Source organism: Macadamia integrifolia, chromosome 5, assembly GCF_013358625.1.
Source record: "Macadamia integrifolia cultivar HAES 741 chromosome 5, SCU_Mint_v3, whole genome shotgun sequence".
In the NCBI taxonomy this organism is placed as follows: Eukaryota; Viridiplantae; Streptophyta; class Magnoliopsida; order Proteales; family Proteaceae; genus Macadamia; species Macadamia integrifolia.
Genome location: NC_056561.1, coordinates 11,636,182 through 11,652,467, shown reverse-complemented (window position 1 = coordinate 11,652,467; position 16,286 = coordinate 11,636,182). Strand labels below are relative to the sequence as shown.

Below are 16,286 nucleotides of genomic sequence, written 5' to 3'. Positions count from 1 at the left end.
GAACAGTAGCAAAATAGACTTGGTTATAAATGGACAAAAACTTACATGCTACTGTTCTCTATGGAACTTTTTTTTTCTAACTGTAAATAAGGTCCTTTTGTGGCTACTATTTTTTTATTTTTTTTCAATTTTAGTTAGATCATTGGCTGTCTACACAAGCTTGCTTTAGTTCTTTGTTAAATCCTTGTCTTTTAACTTCTCAGGTTATTTTTCTTCACATCTCTTGCTCTCTTTCTAGATGCATCCATCTCTCTTCATATCTTCCGTTTTATACCATTGGTTTAGTGTTCAGCAGCTCAGCAGAATAGGGCTCTACCAATATCCCAATTGAAGAAGTGGTTTTATTTCATTCTACAAGTAAGCATTACCTCCTTTAAAAAAGTTTATATTATCTTTCGTTCCTGAGTTGATTATTTGTTAAAATTTGAATTTTTATTTTTCTGTTCAACCTTTGTTTTGAATTGAAACTTTATGATAGAATTGAAAGTTAAGTTGTATGATATAGGTAGAAAATGTGAGTTGTTTGATAAAAAAAAAAAGTAGTGGTGTTGGTGCAAGGGATGGTTATAGATATTATTGTTTTTAGCGAAGATTAGCATTTTTCAATTACTATGAAACAAATTTCTTTAATAGCCAAACTAGTTGTTAAATTATTAAGCTTATGAATTTACAAAATTAATTATTGCATTTTTTTCAGTATTAAATGATTTAGTCATATTTATTACAGGTTTCTGCAGTATAACTCATTTTTTTGGGACATGGAAAGGAATTGGTTAGATGAGCAGTCATTAGCAGGTCATGTTCCTTTATCGAGTGATACTACTCGTGTTTCAGATGCATATGAAGTATTTGATTTGGAAAATAATCGAATGGACCATAATACAATTGGGCAAAGTGACGAATTGATTGTTGGGAGGGAGGACCATAGCACATCCAACGAAGAAGAAAATGATGTGCATGATGACAATTCTAGTCCCGAAGAGGAAGAAAATAGTTTTGTTCAAAGTAATGAAAATGGGGGTGGCAGCATATCTTCTGGGTCTAATGATGAGGAGGTTACCAACGATGAAGCCATCAATTTGGGCTTTGAAGGGGATGATCAGATCCCACTTTCAAGAACTTCCATTAATGAATTGGAACCATTTGTTGGCATGGAATTCGAGACTGAGGATGATGCATATAACCACTATAACAACTATGCAAGGCAGATGGGTTTTTCAGTATGAAAATTTAGGGTGGAGCGCTCAAGAGTTGATAATCATATCCTTGCTAGGTCATTTGTTTGTGCAAACCAAGGTGAAAAATGGTGTAATGATAAGAGGCGGAGGGGATTGAATTATACACCTCGTGCAATAAAGAAAACCAAATGTGAAGTCGTGATGAGGATCAAGTCCAGGAATGGAAAATGGATGGTGGATCTTTGTGAAACAGAGCACAACCATCCAACAGTGAATCCGAATGATGCATTTAGACTTCGCTCACACCAGAAAGTTACTAGAAGTACAATGCAACTACTGGAACACCTACAGAGGTGTGGGGTAAGACAATCACTAATAATGATAATTCTAAAAGAGTTGGCCGGTGGAGAGCAACATGTTGGTATAACTGAGGACCGTTGCAGGAATATGTTTAGGACCAAGCGTAGAAAGTCTATAGGGGTTGACTGTCAACAAGCCATCAATTATTTAGATAGAAAGCGTGCTACAGATGCAGGGTTCTTTTATGCAATCCGTGTCAACGAGGAGCAATAGTTGACAGGGATTCTTTGGATAGATAGTCGTGCACGAGAACAATATAAGAAGTTTAGTGATGTAATTGTGTTTGACACAACTTACAATAAAAATAAGTACAAGTTTCCATTTGCTCCATTTACTGGTGTTAACCATCACATGCAGTGTATATTGTTCGGTTGTTGCTTGTTGGCCGATGAAACGAAGGATTCATTCATATGGCTTTTTCAGACGTGGCTTCAAGCAATGCACAACATTCATCCAAAGGCAATATTCACTGTCGAAGATCCAGGGATAATGAGAGCTAACCAGCATGTATTTCCATCTACTATCCATCGGCTATGTGGATGGCATTTGGAGAAGCATAGGATCATTCACATGAGGCCTTTATTTAAGAAATATACAAATTTGAAAGCAGTATATGAGAGCTGCATTAATGATTCAAAATCACCATTTGAATTTGAGACGAGATGGCTTAGTATGATTCAGAGGTATAATTTAAAGGAGCATAAGTGGTTGAGGAGGCAGTACAAAATACGCATGCATTGGGTGTCATGTTATTTTGTTGATACTTTTTTTGCTGGTATGAGCACGACACAAAGAGCGGAATCAATGAACAATTACTTTAAAGGTTTCTTCACACCTTCCACCCCAATTAATGAATTTGTGACACAATATGAAGAGGCTATTAAGAAAAGATGGGAAAAAGAAGCTAACGCAGACTTTGGTTACATCACCTCAACTCCTTCTTGTCGTACATCCCATAATATTGAGAAGCAAGCCGCAAATGTTTATACGGCAAAGGTGTTCAGGGTTTTCACGGAGGAGTGGTATGCATGTTTTGGTCTTGGGCTTAGGCAGTGTGATTGGGAAATCTCAGTTAAGAGGTACGAGGTGTTTTCGTTGGATAGGGATCAAGAGAATAACGTGAACTATGTGCTAGACAACCAAGAGGCCGAAATTACCACTTGTGATTGCAAGATGTTCGAGCAGAAAGGCTTACTCTGCAGGCATATACTTAAAGTGTATGTGAAAACTGATAGATCCCAGATTCCCCAACAATATGTTTTGCCTAGATGGTCAAAATCTGCCCTATATGATAGTAGTGGGAGTGGACATGTTGAGGGCCTATCTGAAGAACAACCCCTACCTGTGTGGAAACTTCATGACATTGCTAACCGGATAGCCACTGAAGGATCTCTTTCCCAAGAGAGATTTGATGTTGCACTAAAAGTTTTGAGTGAAGGTTTAGAGGAGGTGTTGAAATTGGAACCAGCTGTTGGGTCTTTTACTTTCAATTTGGGATCACATTGCGGCATTGACGTATCTTTGAATGGGGACTGTCCTTCTGCCATGGATCCGAGACAGTGCTCTACAACGAGAGGGAGGCTTAAAAATTCTCATATAAGGTCAGTCACGGAGAATATTTCTAACAGAAAGGCTTATCATTGCTCAGGTTGCAATGGTATAGGGCATAACGTGACTAGGTGTAGTTGGGTGAGAGTCTTTATCTTTCTTCCTCCCATGTTATTGTTAAATAATTATAGTAGTTTTTCAATTTCTTATTTGTCACTAACATTGAAAAAAAAATTCTCCTCTAAATCTGTTAGGTTAATGCAAATACCGAGGTTGCAAATACCCAGTTGCTCAATCAGCCAATGCAAATAGATTTGAACAGTAATACTTTGTTTTTGCCCTTCTTTTTTATTTCTTTTAATTATATTGAGATGCCATAGCTTAGTATCATAACAAGTCGTTGACTCTTTTGTAGATCCTCCCAATATTGAATGGTACCACTCGAGTCAATCTGCATAGACCGTTTACTAAGGTAATGCACATAATGTTGTTTTCTTGTTCTTTTATCTCATTAGTGGCTGACTCTAAAGATGTCCCATTTCTATTGTTCCGGTCTGCTTAAAAGATTGCATATACAACATATTCTTGTTGCATTTCGAGTGGTGGTGGTGGTACTAGGTAGCCAATGGTATCCTTTCCCCTCCTCTCATTTTAGATTCCATTTTTCTTTCATCTTTACATTTTCTCTGCAAGTTGAGAACCTGATTAATGTATTCCAAACATTACTTCAACAAGGATACATTCAAACCCATAGCCTAGAAAATCCAGAAATGTAGTGGGTCGTTTATATAGGAGGGATTGATTTGTAGAGTTCAGAAGACTTTGAGACCCTCAGGTTGAATTCCATTGAATCCCTAGGGTGGTCCAAGCACTCCAAACCTGCTGAAATTAGAAACTATTATATCTATCTATTATGTACTGGTTAATGATATGAGTACTGCACATTGATTTCCATTGACATTTTACTTGAATATATTTGTTGTTTAGTTTTCTTTTACTTAATTATAGCCAAGTAATTAGCAGTTTACATAACATGAACATGAACATGAAACAGCAGTAAAACTTGGGAGGGAGAGGAGGTGGTGGCATGTACGTGAGGACTGCACCAGATAGGATATTGGAGAAGGTGACAGAGAGCGTAAAGGGTGCAGAGGAGGCGTGTGTTGGTGAACCAACAAGCAGGGAGTATGCAGCGGTGTGGGATGAGGTGGAAGAGGTGAGTGCAGCAGCCATCTTTAGTAGACAAAAAAAGAAGAAAACCGACCCACTGGAGGCCTACTGCAAGGACAACCCCGCTACTAATGAATGCCTTACCTATGAGGATTGAGGCCCTCTTGGCCTTATCTCTTCTTCTTCCAGTTATTAATTCATAATCTACTTGAAAGTGCAAAATTCAATTATTCTGTAAAATTTTGTATTTGATTTTTGTCCAACTCCAAGGTACTTCGATGGATTTCCATATTACTTCACAGTAAAAATATTAACTGGGATTTGGGATTCCCACAAATAGAAGTTGAACACCAGAACAAGGGTCTGAACAGTGGATGTGGTAACTCCCTCCCTAACTCAAACCAGTCAATCAGCTCTTTTACTTATTGATGAATCTAGGAGACAACACTGAGTTTAACAGTTCAATATTTAGGGCACAATGGGTTCACTTAGCCAGCCACTCCGTTACTGTTCATATTCTAATTGGACTCAACTCTTATAGTCTACACCTGATTGAAGCTTGAATTTTCATCACTGGCCATGAATATTTTGATCAATCTTGAAGAAATTTTCTATTTTGGGAAAGAATTCTTGTTATTTTGTATGGACTGGAAGAAGAGACAATCAATTAATGTTATTAGGACCAGCAGGGTCCAATGAGTCAACCTACACATTATCCATTTATCTTGTGGTTCAGCAAACCCAATTTATGGCCGCTCATGGCCATGGGTTCTTAAACCTAGCACAACCTGCAAATGAGAAGTGCACATCTTTTTCATCCTTGAAAAGATAAAATAGTTCTTGTCGAACAAAGATTGCATGTCATGAATCCATGATCCATCATTTAGTCTCTTGAAATCTAACATTTTTAGATTGTAGGTGAATCTTTAGCTCAAAAATGGAAGAGCACCTGGGACTTTTCCCAGGGTATGATGATTCGAATCCATCAAGATTCTTGGAATTCTACAGCTTGGTTGTGTGGTTTGTAAGTATATTTTGGTTTTATTATTGTGCTCATCCTTTATTTCTATGTATGTTTTCCACAATGATGTGTTTGGTTCTTGCAGCCAATGTTTTCACAGGGTCAGTTTGTTGAATTGATACTGTACAATTAACTTTGTTCCAGGTGTAGAACCCTGCTATAATTTAAACTTAGCATCAATTTGTAGTTGCAAACATAATTTGAAATTATACTGTATATCAAATATGTGGTGTGCTTAAATACAAATTAGTTTTCTTGGGTTTCAATTTATAATAAGACCATAATAAGTATTATGATATATAGACATTCATTCTTCCCAATGAATTCCACCGTAGTATATCTAATTGACCTGAGCTGTCATAATATATTAAGTGTTTCATTCTTGGTTCCTCTGACTTCTGCTATATGAGGTTATTTCACTCAATATGTAGCCCATAATTTTTAGAGTCAATAGAAAACAGGTAACAGCTTTCATATGAGAATGCCTAGCGGTAAGGTTCTTGAAACTGCATTACTGGTTGGGTTTGTTAAAGTTGTTCCCCACTCCTCTCCCCACATTTTTTTAAAATTTATCCAAGCCTTTCTTTCTTTATCATTTTCTCTTTTTTAATTATGATACTAGGGAGAGATGTGTGAAGTTTTTCACTATTGGTCTCTACTTTTGTCTCTTGTTACTGTCTGTGTTTGTCACTAGTTCAATATGATATATTTGCTGAAGTTCCTTGATTCAATTACAGCTGGACTAAGTGTCAAAAAGGTAGCGAACTTTGAATTCTTGAGAGTTGATGAACAGGTAGCCCTACCAGCGGTCAAGCTGGAACATTGAGCAATATCTGGCCTATTCTTCATTGAATGCCTCTGTAGTTTCAAACTAGATGTCTTTGTTAAAGTCCTTAATGGTTTCAAAATAGTTGTCTTTGTTAGAGTCCTTGCCGGTTTGTGACCAGAAGCAGATGAAGGTTTTATATGAATAAAAATTTTTTCATTTGGACTCTTGGAAGGACTAGTTTGAGAACCTTGGGTGCTTACCTGTGATTGCTCCTTCCTTGCATCGGAACTGCTTGTGGGCTTCATATAATTGGGCAAGAAATATGTAGTCATGAGGCATTGGTGCCCTGGAGTAACAGCAGCACTGGATATATTGCCAGGTGATCCGTCACCAAATCTAAATGTCTAAGTGAGTCTTAATTTGTGAAATACGTTGAAAGTTAAAGCTATGGAATGTCTGACATGGCTTTTCGATGTTCATATGTTATTTGTGTTAATATTACCTTTTTTTGGTTGCAGATAATTCTATATTGAAAACAATTGGTGGAAGTTTGATAGATGATGGTTGGGAGTTGGTTGGCTTGTCTAATGATGTTAGAACTGTTGTTTTAGTTGGACGTACAGCCAATAGAATTCTTGGAAGGAAGGCTTTCAAGTCGATGAGAAATCCTGCTGGAATTACAAGCACTTGTGAACTGCAAAGAATTGCAATGAGTGATGGCCAAGTCATCAATGTTATTGACACTCCTGGCGGGTATATTTTGGTTTAATATGGCAACAATGTTGATTTTTTTTTTATAACTATTTTCTTTTTTAAACATAGAATATAAATCAATTGCTCGGTGAACATTCATATGGAGATTAGGCAGGAGAAGTAAAGAAACATGAAATTCAACTTCTTATGATATGTTTTAAAGTGCAAAACCTTACTGGTTGGGTTGCTGTTCATCAAGTTGTGGATCCATGCATGGGTATATTAAATTACATTACCTAATGCTATTTGTCATCTGTTATGGCCTTAAATAGAGGATCATAAAACAGGATTTGTTTGGCCAACCCCATTTAGTTGTGACAAGGCTCAGTTGGGTTGAGTTTATGATGATATTTATGACCTTTAATCATTTTTGTTTTTATTTCATGGGAAGGTGAGAAGTACTATTAGGAGTCTTTAACTGTCAAATAGAAGTTACAATCTAAAACAGGGGGGTGGAAGGCGTGCAGTGAGGACTCTAACAAAGACACCCAGTCTCAAAGGAGGAGCAGAGTTAAAGAAGCAGATTAAGAGGTAAAGATCGATCAAGCTCTTGGGTTTGGAGACCTTAGAACTGAAATAATGGAACAGACAAACTAGCTGGTTTCAAACTAGCTGTCTTTGTTGAAGTTTTTACTGCTTTGCGATCAGAAGCAGGGCATGGCTTTGTATTGCTAGGAATGGGACTATTCCAAGCAGAATTCCCTCCGCTTGGGGTTGAAGTGGGACACATGATATGAATTCCTTCCACTTGGGCAAGGACTCGGGCTCTGGCAATAGGAATTCCTTCCACTCAGACTAGAACTTGAGCTTTTCCAATGGTGACTCCTTCCACTCGAGCTAGGACTCGGGCTGGTGCAGAGGGAAATCCTAAATGCAACTACCAAAATTGATACTTAGAATCATGCTCTAGCAGTTGCATTTCTTAGATTGAAAAACATGAAAGGAATGTCATTTAAGGTTTTGATTGCGGTTGAATTTCCTAATCCACGACAGGATTGGATGATCCACTTGGATCTATCTGAACCAACTGATGAGTCAATCCTGGATTGGTCCCAGCTATATCGAGATATGCTAATTCTTACACCATAATATCATAACAATCTGGTTGTGCTTATAAAGCTTATCAAACCTGTGAGACTGCTTGAATCTAAATGGTGGTCCTTCATAGAAATTCACCAAAAAATCCTCGCTACACGTGACAATGCGAAATGGTCTTGTTGGCTTAAATGCGCAACTCAATACACGCTTTGAATGGCCATATACTTTCATAAACACAAAATCAACATAAACAAACAAATTTAGAAGACCAACATATCATGAATTAAAGCAATATTTACTTCTCCATCAATCCATCATACTCAATTCGATTCAAAGATAAGACCAACATATCATGAGAATCTCTGGACACAGAAATTTAGAAGCAAAACCATGGAAACACCCACGTACAGGTAAAAGAAAAAAAAAGAAGATAAATACAACCGAAATATAGATATCCTAGTCTTTTTCTATTTTAATTGTTCGCAGTCCTTTGGTAGATTCATTTGTTGGTTCTTCTTCATCGAGGATAATCACTGGGATATCCTTATCGTCTAGTATGACGATAGGATTTCGTGGAGAGTCGCCGACTCTCCCCAAAGGACGGAATGCGTGGGGGAGATGAGCAGCAGCCCTTGAAACATAAGGTATCCCTTGACGAATCATTCTGTACTTCTTCGCCACCATTGCAGCCTTTTTTTAGCTTCACCATCCGTTCTCTCTTAGTGTCTTGGACTTTGGCCATCCTTCTCTTCTCTGCCTTCAACAAAAGATTTGATTAGTAAAATCGGATAATTAAAGAAGAGGAAGAAAGAATCAGGAGAAATTTACTTCACTTGTGAATCCATCGTATCTTTCTCTACTATTTTGAAATACTAATTGTAGAGTTCCTTCCTTCTCTTGCGATCTGCAGATGGGCAACAACGGAAGGTTTGAAAGAGTCTGCAACAACGGAAGGTTTGAAAGAATCATTTATAGAGAAGAAGAAAATTGGTAATGGAGGAGGCACGAGCCCTCTTTCTCCCTCTTTCTCCCGCACGAACATTGGTAGTGGATAATACCGGTAACTGAGAGCAGTTAAGGGAGATACCATGTTTCTTCCTCCACTTCTTCTTCGTCTCGTTATTTATTTATTTTTTTTTTAAAGCAAATATGCACACCCTTCATCGAGTAGCATTTCAAAACCTGGGCCACCCCTATACGCATGTGTTTATTATTTTTGTTTTTTTATGTACAAAGCAAATAGGACACAGTATTTCAAACCTCAACCAAACCCCCCCACCCCCAACAATTCACACCACGATTTGTTCTTTTTTTTTTTTTTTGGGGTAAACCTAAACATCAAGTTGAAATCGTCTGCAATTCCGATCTCGTACAATTCCGTAAAATACCACCTTCAGGGGGTGACACGTGTATTGATACCAATACAATGGTCCAGATCTGGTACAACTAATAAAACCTTAAATCAGTGAAGAGGCATTTAAATCAGATCTGGACCATTGCATTGGTATCAATACACGTGTCACCCCCTGAAGGTGGTATTTCACGGAATTGTACGAGATCGGAATTGCAGACGATTTTTTTCCCAAGTTTAAGGGTGCCAATCGGCTCTGGTTCGGTTTTTTTGTTGGGTTCAAGAGAGTGATGATATGAACCGAAATTGAAACAAAAACCGAATTGATTCTAAAATTAGATACTCAATCCAAATGGAATCGGTTTCAGTTTCCAATTGACACCCTTAGTCATGTTTGCACATAAATTTAAGAGAAAAAAAAATTCATAGAAGTGAGAATCCATAAATGGTCCAATATATCATTAGAAAAAACATAAAAAAAAAAAAAAAAAAAAAAAAAAAACCAATCCATCCAACCCCTGCCGAAATCATGTTTAAAAAAAGAAAATTCATAGGCTAAAATACGTGGTAAAAGGTTGGAACTTGGTCCAAAAAAATTAATATCCATCCGATCCCTACCAATACAGATCCTATTCATATCGATAATGGTTCACACCGTTCACAAGTCTTAAAACCTTGATTGCAATTTCCAAAAAACTGTGTAAGTCACTAGACCCGGATAATTGAATTGGGTCCAAACTCCAAAGATGTTTGATTATTTTGATTCTCGATTTGGTTATGAAAATAAATACTCAAATTGAAATTATTTGGTTCCTTAACAGGTTAGTTTTGATTTTTGTATTCAATACGTAAATAATAGGGGTAAAGAACCTTCTCTTACTCGCACAAGGATCGCCCAAAGACAAGGCAAGTGAAGAAACGACGCAAACATTTATAGGACAAACAATTGAATAATCAGGTTTATTAGACAATTCTCATATGGCCGATTTATCATTAAAAGGAACTCCTCACTGCAAACCCTCTTCGCCTCCCTCTTGAAATCGTGAAAGAACACATGGGTCTTCGCTAAGGGTGTCAATATATAACCGAAACCGTTTACGGGAATTGAAACCGATCGATTATAACTGAAAAAAACCGCATCGTAGTAAATTGATCCGGTTTGGTTTTATAGGCCATAATTCCAGTTTGGTTTAAAAACATGATTTCACATTTAAGGGTGCCAATCGACTCTGTTTCAGTTGGGTTCAGGAGAGTGATGATATGAACCAAAATCGAATCGAGAACTGAGTTGGTTCTGAAATTAGATACTCAATCCAAATTAAATCGGTTTCAGTTTCCAATTGACACCCTTAATCATATTTGCACATAAATTTAAAAAAAAAAAAATCATAGAGGTGGGAATCCGTTGTTTAAAGGGTAAATGGTCCAACGTATCATTAAAAAAATAAATAAATAAACCCAATCCATCCAATCCCCGCCGAAATCATGTTTAAAAAAAAAAATCTTAGGCTAAATAGGTGGTAAACTGTTGGAAGCTGGGTCCAAAAAATTAATATCCGTCCGATCCCTACCAATACAGATCCTATTCATATCGATAAAGGAAAACACCGTCCACGAATCATAAAACCTTGATTGCAATTTATCTTGCGTTTGTAAATCAGTCTAGAGCTGAATATTCGAATTGGGTCCAAACTCCAAAGAGTGTTTGATTATTTCGATTCTCGGTTTGGTTCTGAAAATCGATTCTCAAATCGAACTTATTTGATTGCTTAACGGTTTAGTATTGATTTTTGTATTCAACACGCAAATAATAAGGGAAAATAAAATTTTCCTGCTCACACACGGAATGCCCAAAGACAAGGCAAACGAAGAAACGACGCTGACATTTATAGGACAAACAATTGAATAATCAAGTTTATTAGACAATTCTCATATGGTCGATGTATCGTTAAAGGGAACTATCCAAAGGCCTGACGGGAGTGAAAATTACAATGCCATTTCTATTATCTTGGAAAAATTATACGTCATTAGCTCTTATAAATTTTATTGAAGAATGATACTTTTCTTGCCACATGTCACATGCTTGGCTTGTCGAATATAACCAATAAAAAATGCCCGATCAAATCTCCGCTACTCCAACGCCTCCTTTATTATTCCAGAACATTTAAAAAAATAATAAGCATAACAGTACATAAACTATATTTGAACTATCTTTGAAAAATAGAAAATACCATATCCATGTGAATCATAATGTTGGAACTAGGTTAGAGCAACCTTAGAAAATGTTCCTCTTGATTGCATTGTTATTGGCTCCATTACTGTATTGTTAATATGTTAGTTTCAATTTTTAAATATATATATATATATATATATACCTAGATTGGTATGTTCTCTAATCCGAAGGTAATCTAAAAACGTTTGGAATGTATATAGGATGATGTCATCATCACTATATGAATCATCTTCGAAATTTGTAGGATTCATTGTCATACCTGTATATAAATGAATATGAGTATCAAAATACTACATAGTAAGAACTAAAAAAATGCATTCATCATTAAGGCAACAACAAATATCCATGTCATCCTTAAAAAATCATGTAAACAAATCAATATATGAAAGAAACTCCCATATCCTACGTTTAAATCAAATCACCCATCAAAATCAATCAATCAAACAAACAAATATCCATATCATCCTCAAATAAACTCCCATATCCTACTTTTAAATCAAAATATCCACCAAAATCAACAAGCAAAGAAATATCCATGTCATCCTCAAAGAAATTCCCCTATCTTACTTTTAAATCAAACCATCCATCAAAATCAAACAAACAAATATCCATGTCATTCTCAAATTTAAAAATAAACCTATTGTTTTCAAGAAACTCCCAAATCCTACTTCAATGCTCTAATCATCCACATCCTTTTTTCAGCAGCAACTTCTACAAATGATATTCTCCAAGCAGCATTCTTGTGTATCTTTTGTTGAGCCTTCACCCACATCTCTTCTGTTAACTTTGTCATGTTGTCCAACAATACCTGACACGCTTTGATGCTGTACATTCCATCCACTAGATTATTGACAGTTGGAAGAACTGGTCTGGAAGTGGGAGTACTACTACCCCCCCGTTCCATTTTCCATGCCACATATGAGCTGAAGTCATGTGCAGATTTGGTAATGACTTTTGTGGTACTCTTCTTCATTCGGTCTGATAAGAGAACATTATTTTTCATTGAATGTTGAGAAAGGAATGCTAAATAGCTCTATATATCCCACCACAATGCTCCTAGTCTCTACATGAAATACAAAAAAAAGAGGCGCTTATTATACTGATATACCCAAACAATCTTGGCAGGTACAAATGATGATGCAAACCTGTCACTTGAGAAACAAAGGACAAATATTTATTTATACCATTCTACAATAACTTAATTAACAATTGCATAAGGAAAAGATAAGAAATTAATAATATACTTGACAGGAATAATGAGAAGAGAAGTTAAGTTGTTCCTTGCAAAATGCAGAGACCATGAACCCAAGAGATTCCACAAGATAGACCAATTGGGAATAATTGTAAAAGGCTCTACAAAAACTAAAAACGGAAACAAGCATTATACCAAAGATAATTATAAGTAAGCGAAGGACTACTGCAAAATTTTACACCCCAAAAAGTGTACTCCAAAATGATAAACAATAGGACTTCTCAAGATTCATTAAAAATAACTGGATTTAAAAGATAAGAAGTTCTTGCTCCTTGAGTGCTAGTTTAACAATAGCTCAGAGAAGTAATCTGTCGGTTGAGAGAAGAAAATTAAAAAAATATTAATAACAAATAACTGCAACATAAACTGCAGAATCTGACCTATACAATTGTACAGATTTTACATTTTCTTATATTCCATCCAATTAAAAAATAATAATAATAATAAATAAAAGAGATTTTTATGAGACAGTAACATATAGATAAACAATCAAAGTCTGGCTCGCAATGATGTATAAATTGTTAACCATCAACAATCAACAGAAAATGGGTTCCAAAACCTAGGAATCAAAACTCTATTCTGGATCCAAAACCATCACCTCCATCCACTATTGGTACACTTACCAAGCTTCCCATTAGAAGGCTCTCACAAGCTGAGATTCAACAAAAGAGGGAAAAGAGTTTGTGTTTCAATTGTGAGGAAAAATACCACCTTGGACATAAAATGTAAGAACCAAATGGCCTTGCTACTGTGAGAAGGGAAGGGCAATGAAGCATTACTACCTGCAGATGACATTGAAGAATCTATTGATTGTTATGATTTCAGTGACCCAATTTCTGCCATAAGCTTGCATGCTTTAATAGGTCATACTGCATCTAACGCCATGAGATTGCAAGGTATCATTGACAGAAAAATGGAGCAACTACTAATAGATGGGGGAAGTACCAATAATTTGATCCAAGAAAGAGTTGCAAGATTCCTTGGTCTCACTATTACCCTCATCCTAGCTGCCATTCAAGACAATCCTTGTCTGCATCATGAGATAGTGCACTCATGCCCTTTGGAAATAGGTATAAAACATGCTGATTAGTCCCCCCCCTCCCCAACTTTCACATGATCTATATTGCCAGCCTCATTGAAGAGTAACTACTCTGTCACTCACTACAGATATCAAACCGCAGAAATAACTCATCAAAAGTTCAGTCAATTCTCACTAACAGTAACTTGTTTGGAGGAATGCAATCTCAGCCACATTTGGTTGCCCGTATTCATCATCTACAATCCTTTGAGGCTATTACCTTAAGGTAGAAAAAACTCATTTGAATGATTATTCTGTTCCTAACAACACATCCAGCCAACGGGCAAAGAGAGATAACTCTGCAAATACTACAATCAGCATCAACCAAGATTGAAGAGCCAGATAATTCCTTTTATAGTTCCCATAAATGTGAAGACTAAAGATACCTATATATGTCCTAGGATAAATGCGGCCTTTACATGTACCCATATGGAATTAGGACAGTACAAGAGCTGGGCAACCACATATTCACAGATGGGCCATAACCCAAAACCTGACTTGAGTGACTACTGCAATATCGCAATAATTGATTAGGCATATTTAGACATCAATTTCAAGTATCAATGAATGACCAGAAGAAACTAGAGAGGAATGTGATTATGACTTAGGAGGGAGCACAAAGAGGCATCAATGGGAGCTGCGATGGGCCAAAGCTTGCCACTGAGTGTCTTTGCCACAATTAATCAAACACCTAACCCACAAAGAAGTACAAACAAAAAAGATTTGCCGTGTGGTAAGTCATGAATACTAAAACAGCACCATTGATGTAACAGTAAGAATTTAAACAAAGTGGTGAGGGACAAGCATTGCAAGAATCACAAAAGAACACTCATTGTTCATTAAAAATCCAATTAAAGAACAAGTAGGAGAGGGTGATACCTTCCCAAAGGCCAAAAACTAGGTGGCGGTGAATTCTGCAAAGTAGCTTGTGTCTAGATACTTAAACCCCAAACCTATCATCTCTGCATTGACCATATCATTTCTTATGATTTGTAAGACAGATTGATCGCTATACCCCGGATACAAAACCTTCTACATATGCCAGTATCTGAAGAACTCAATTGATATGGAGTCTGATCTAACATAGTTGAATTCTCCATTGATGTCATTCCTTATCTCTGTTGGATTGTGTATGTAATGGTCATAGGCAATGTGAAACACGCTGCTGGGGCTGAAGTGTAGAAATGGATTTCTTAACCACATCACATCTGCATCCTGCATATAGTTCACAGTGAGTTCTCTCCTGGGTGATCAAAAATAAGAACCGTGAAGACGAAACTGTAGCCCTCAAGGACGGCTCGCAATATCTCAATCCTCTTCTACTTGAGCTTGAAATAATCTCTAGTAATGAACTGTTTCTCGACACTAAAATCAACTCCAGGGGTAGTGAGGTGGTAGCAGTGAGGATGTATAGCCTTGCACCTATCAATTTAGTTCCATCTCTATCAATACACTCATGTCTATTTCTTCCCTTACCATCCTTCGTAATCGCACGGGTCTTCCCAGTTGCAGCAATTTCCTCCTCCGCCTGTCTCTTCTCGTACTTCCCGTTTCGGTTTCGTCTCCATTGCAGCTCGACAAAACCATAATAGTTACAGGAAGCAGCCGCCCCGCAAGAACCTCCTCAGAGAAAAGGGCAGCGTCAGGGAATTATCATCTCTATCTCCTCTTCTTTCTTTGGAGAATCGCCTGTTCTCATGCCGAACCAGGCCATCGGAATGTTGCCGCTGCACAGGCCAATTTCATGAAAGTTATCGTCCAGTCAGCCGGTCCGACTCTGGAAAACGCTAGCGAACCTGAGGAACCAGCCGTTGGAGTTGAATTGCTGTGCGTGGTTAGGGCTCTTTTCAAGAAGATCAAGAGGAAGGTTTTGGATGGGGATAAGGTGTTAGTAGGGTCCTTCGAATGGGTGGACCTTATAGGGATGATCGAAAATGTTTACCATAGAAGTTCGGAAATCCTCGATCCTCCAATCGCCAGCAGCCGAAGCTTGAGGCATTCTCACTCACCAGGTTTTTGGTCGAGGCTGAGTTGGTTGGGATTCCTCTCACGCTCGCTCTGAACAAATTGGATCCGGTCGATGAAGTTGGATCTTGTGGAGATAAGGTTTCGGAGTTTACTCCCTTTCAAGACCTGATCTGCCATGTTCCCTTTAAGATTCAGACCTTACCAAGAATCATATCAGTTTCTTCGCCCTAACAATTCCTCCTAACCTGTTTGAGAGAGGATCTGAACATTCACAATCTTACAATCTCTTAACTACAAGATCAGAACTTCCATACCTAAAGTTTTCAGGACAATCAAAAATCTATTCACAAGAGGAGAGAGAGAAGTTTGGTCGAAATTTGAGGGGGTGCAGATTCACACAGAGAGGAGAGCGTGAGAGAGCGAGAGGAGAGAGAGGGAAGAATTAGGGATGACTAGCTGTCACCGTCACAGCCGGTGTTCGATAAAAGTAGAGAGAAACGTTTCAATGGTTCAGATTATTTGTGGTTAAATCCACGGTTATCCACGAAGAACGTTTTGAAAACATTA

At 37.4% G+C, this 16,286-nt stretch overlaps 1 long non-coding RNA gene across 1 annotated transcript; it reads right to left on the bottom strand.

The window, feature by feature from the left end:
• Positions 1 to 11,881: 11,881 nt before the first annotated feature.
• Positions 11,882 to 16,161, bottom strand: LOC122079600. Its single transcript, XR_006140470.1, has 2 exons — positions 14,631 to 16,161; positions 11,882 to 12,484 (listed from the first exon to the last, which is right to left on the bottom strand). It is a non-coding gene; the product is annotated as an uncharacterized LOC122079600 (long non-coding RNA).
• Positions 16,162 to 16,286: the final 125 nt, after the last annotated feature.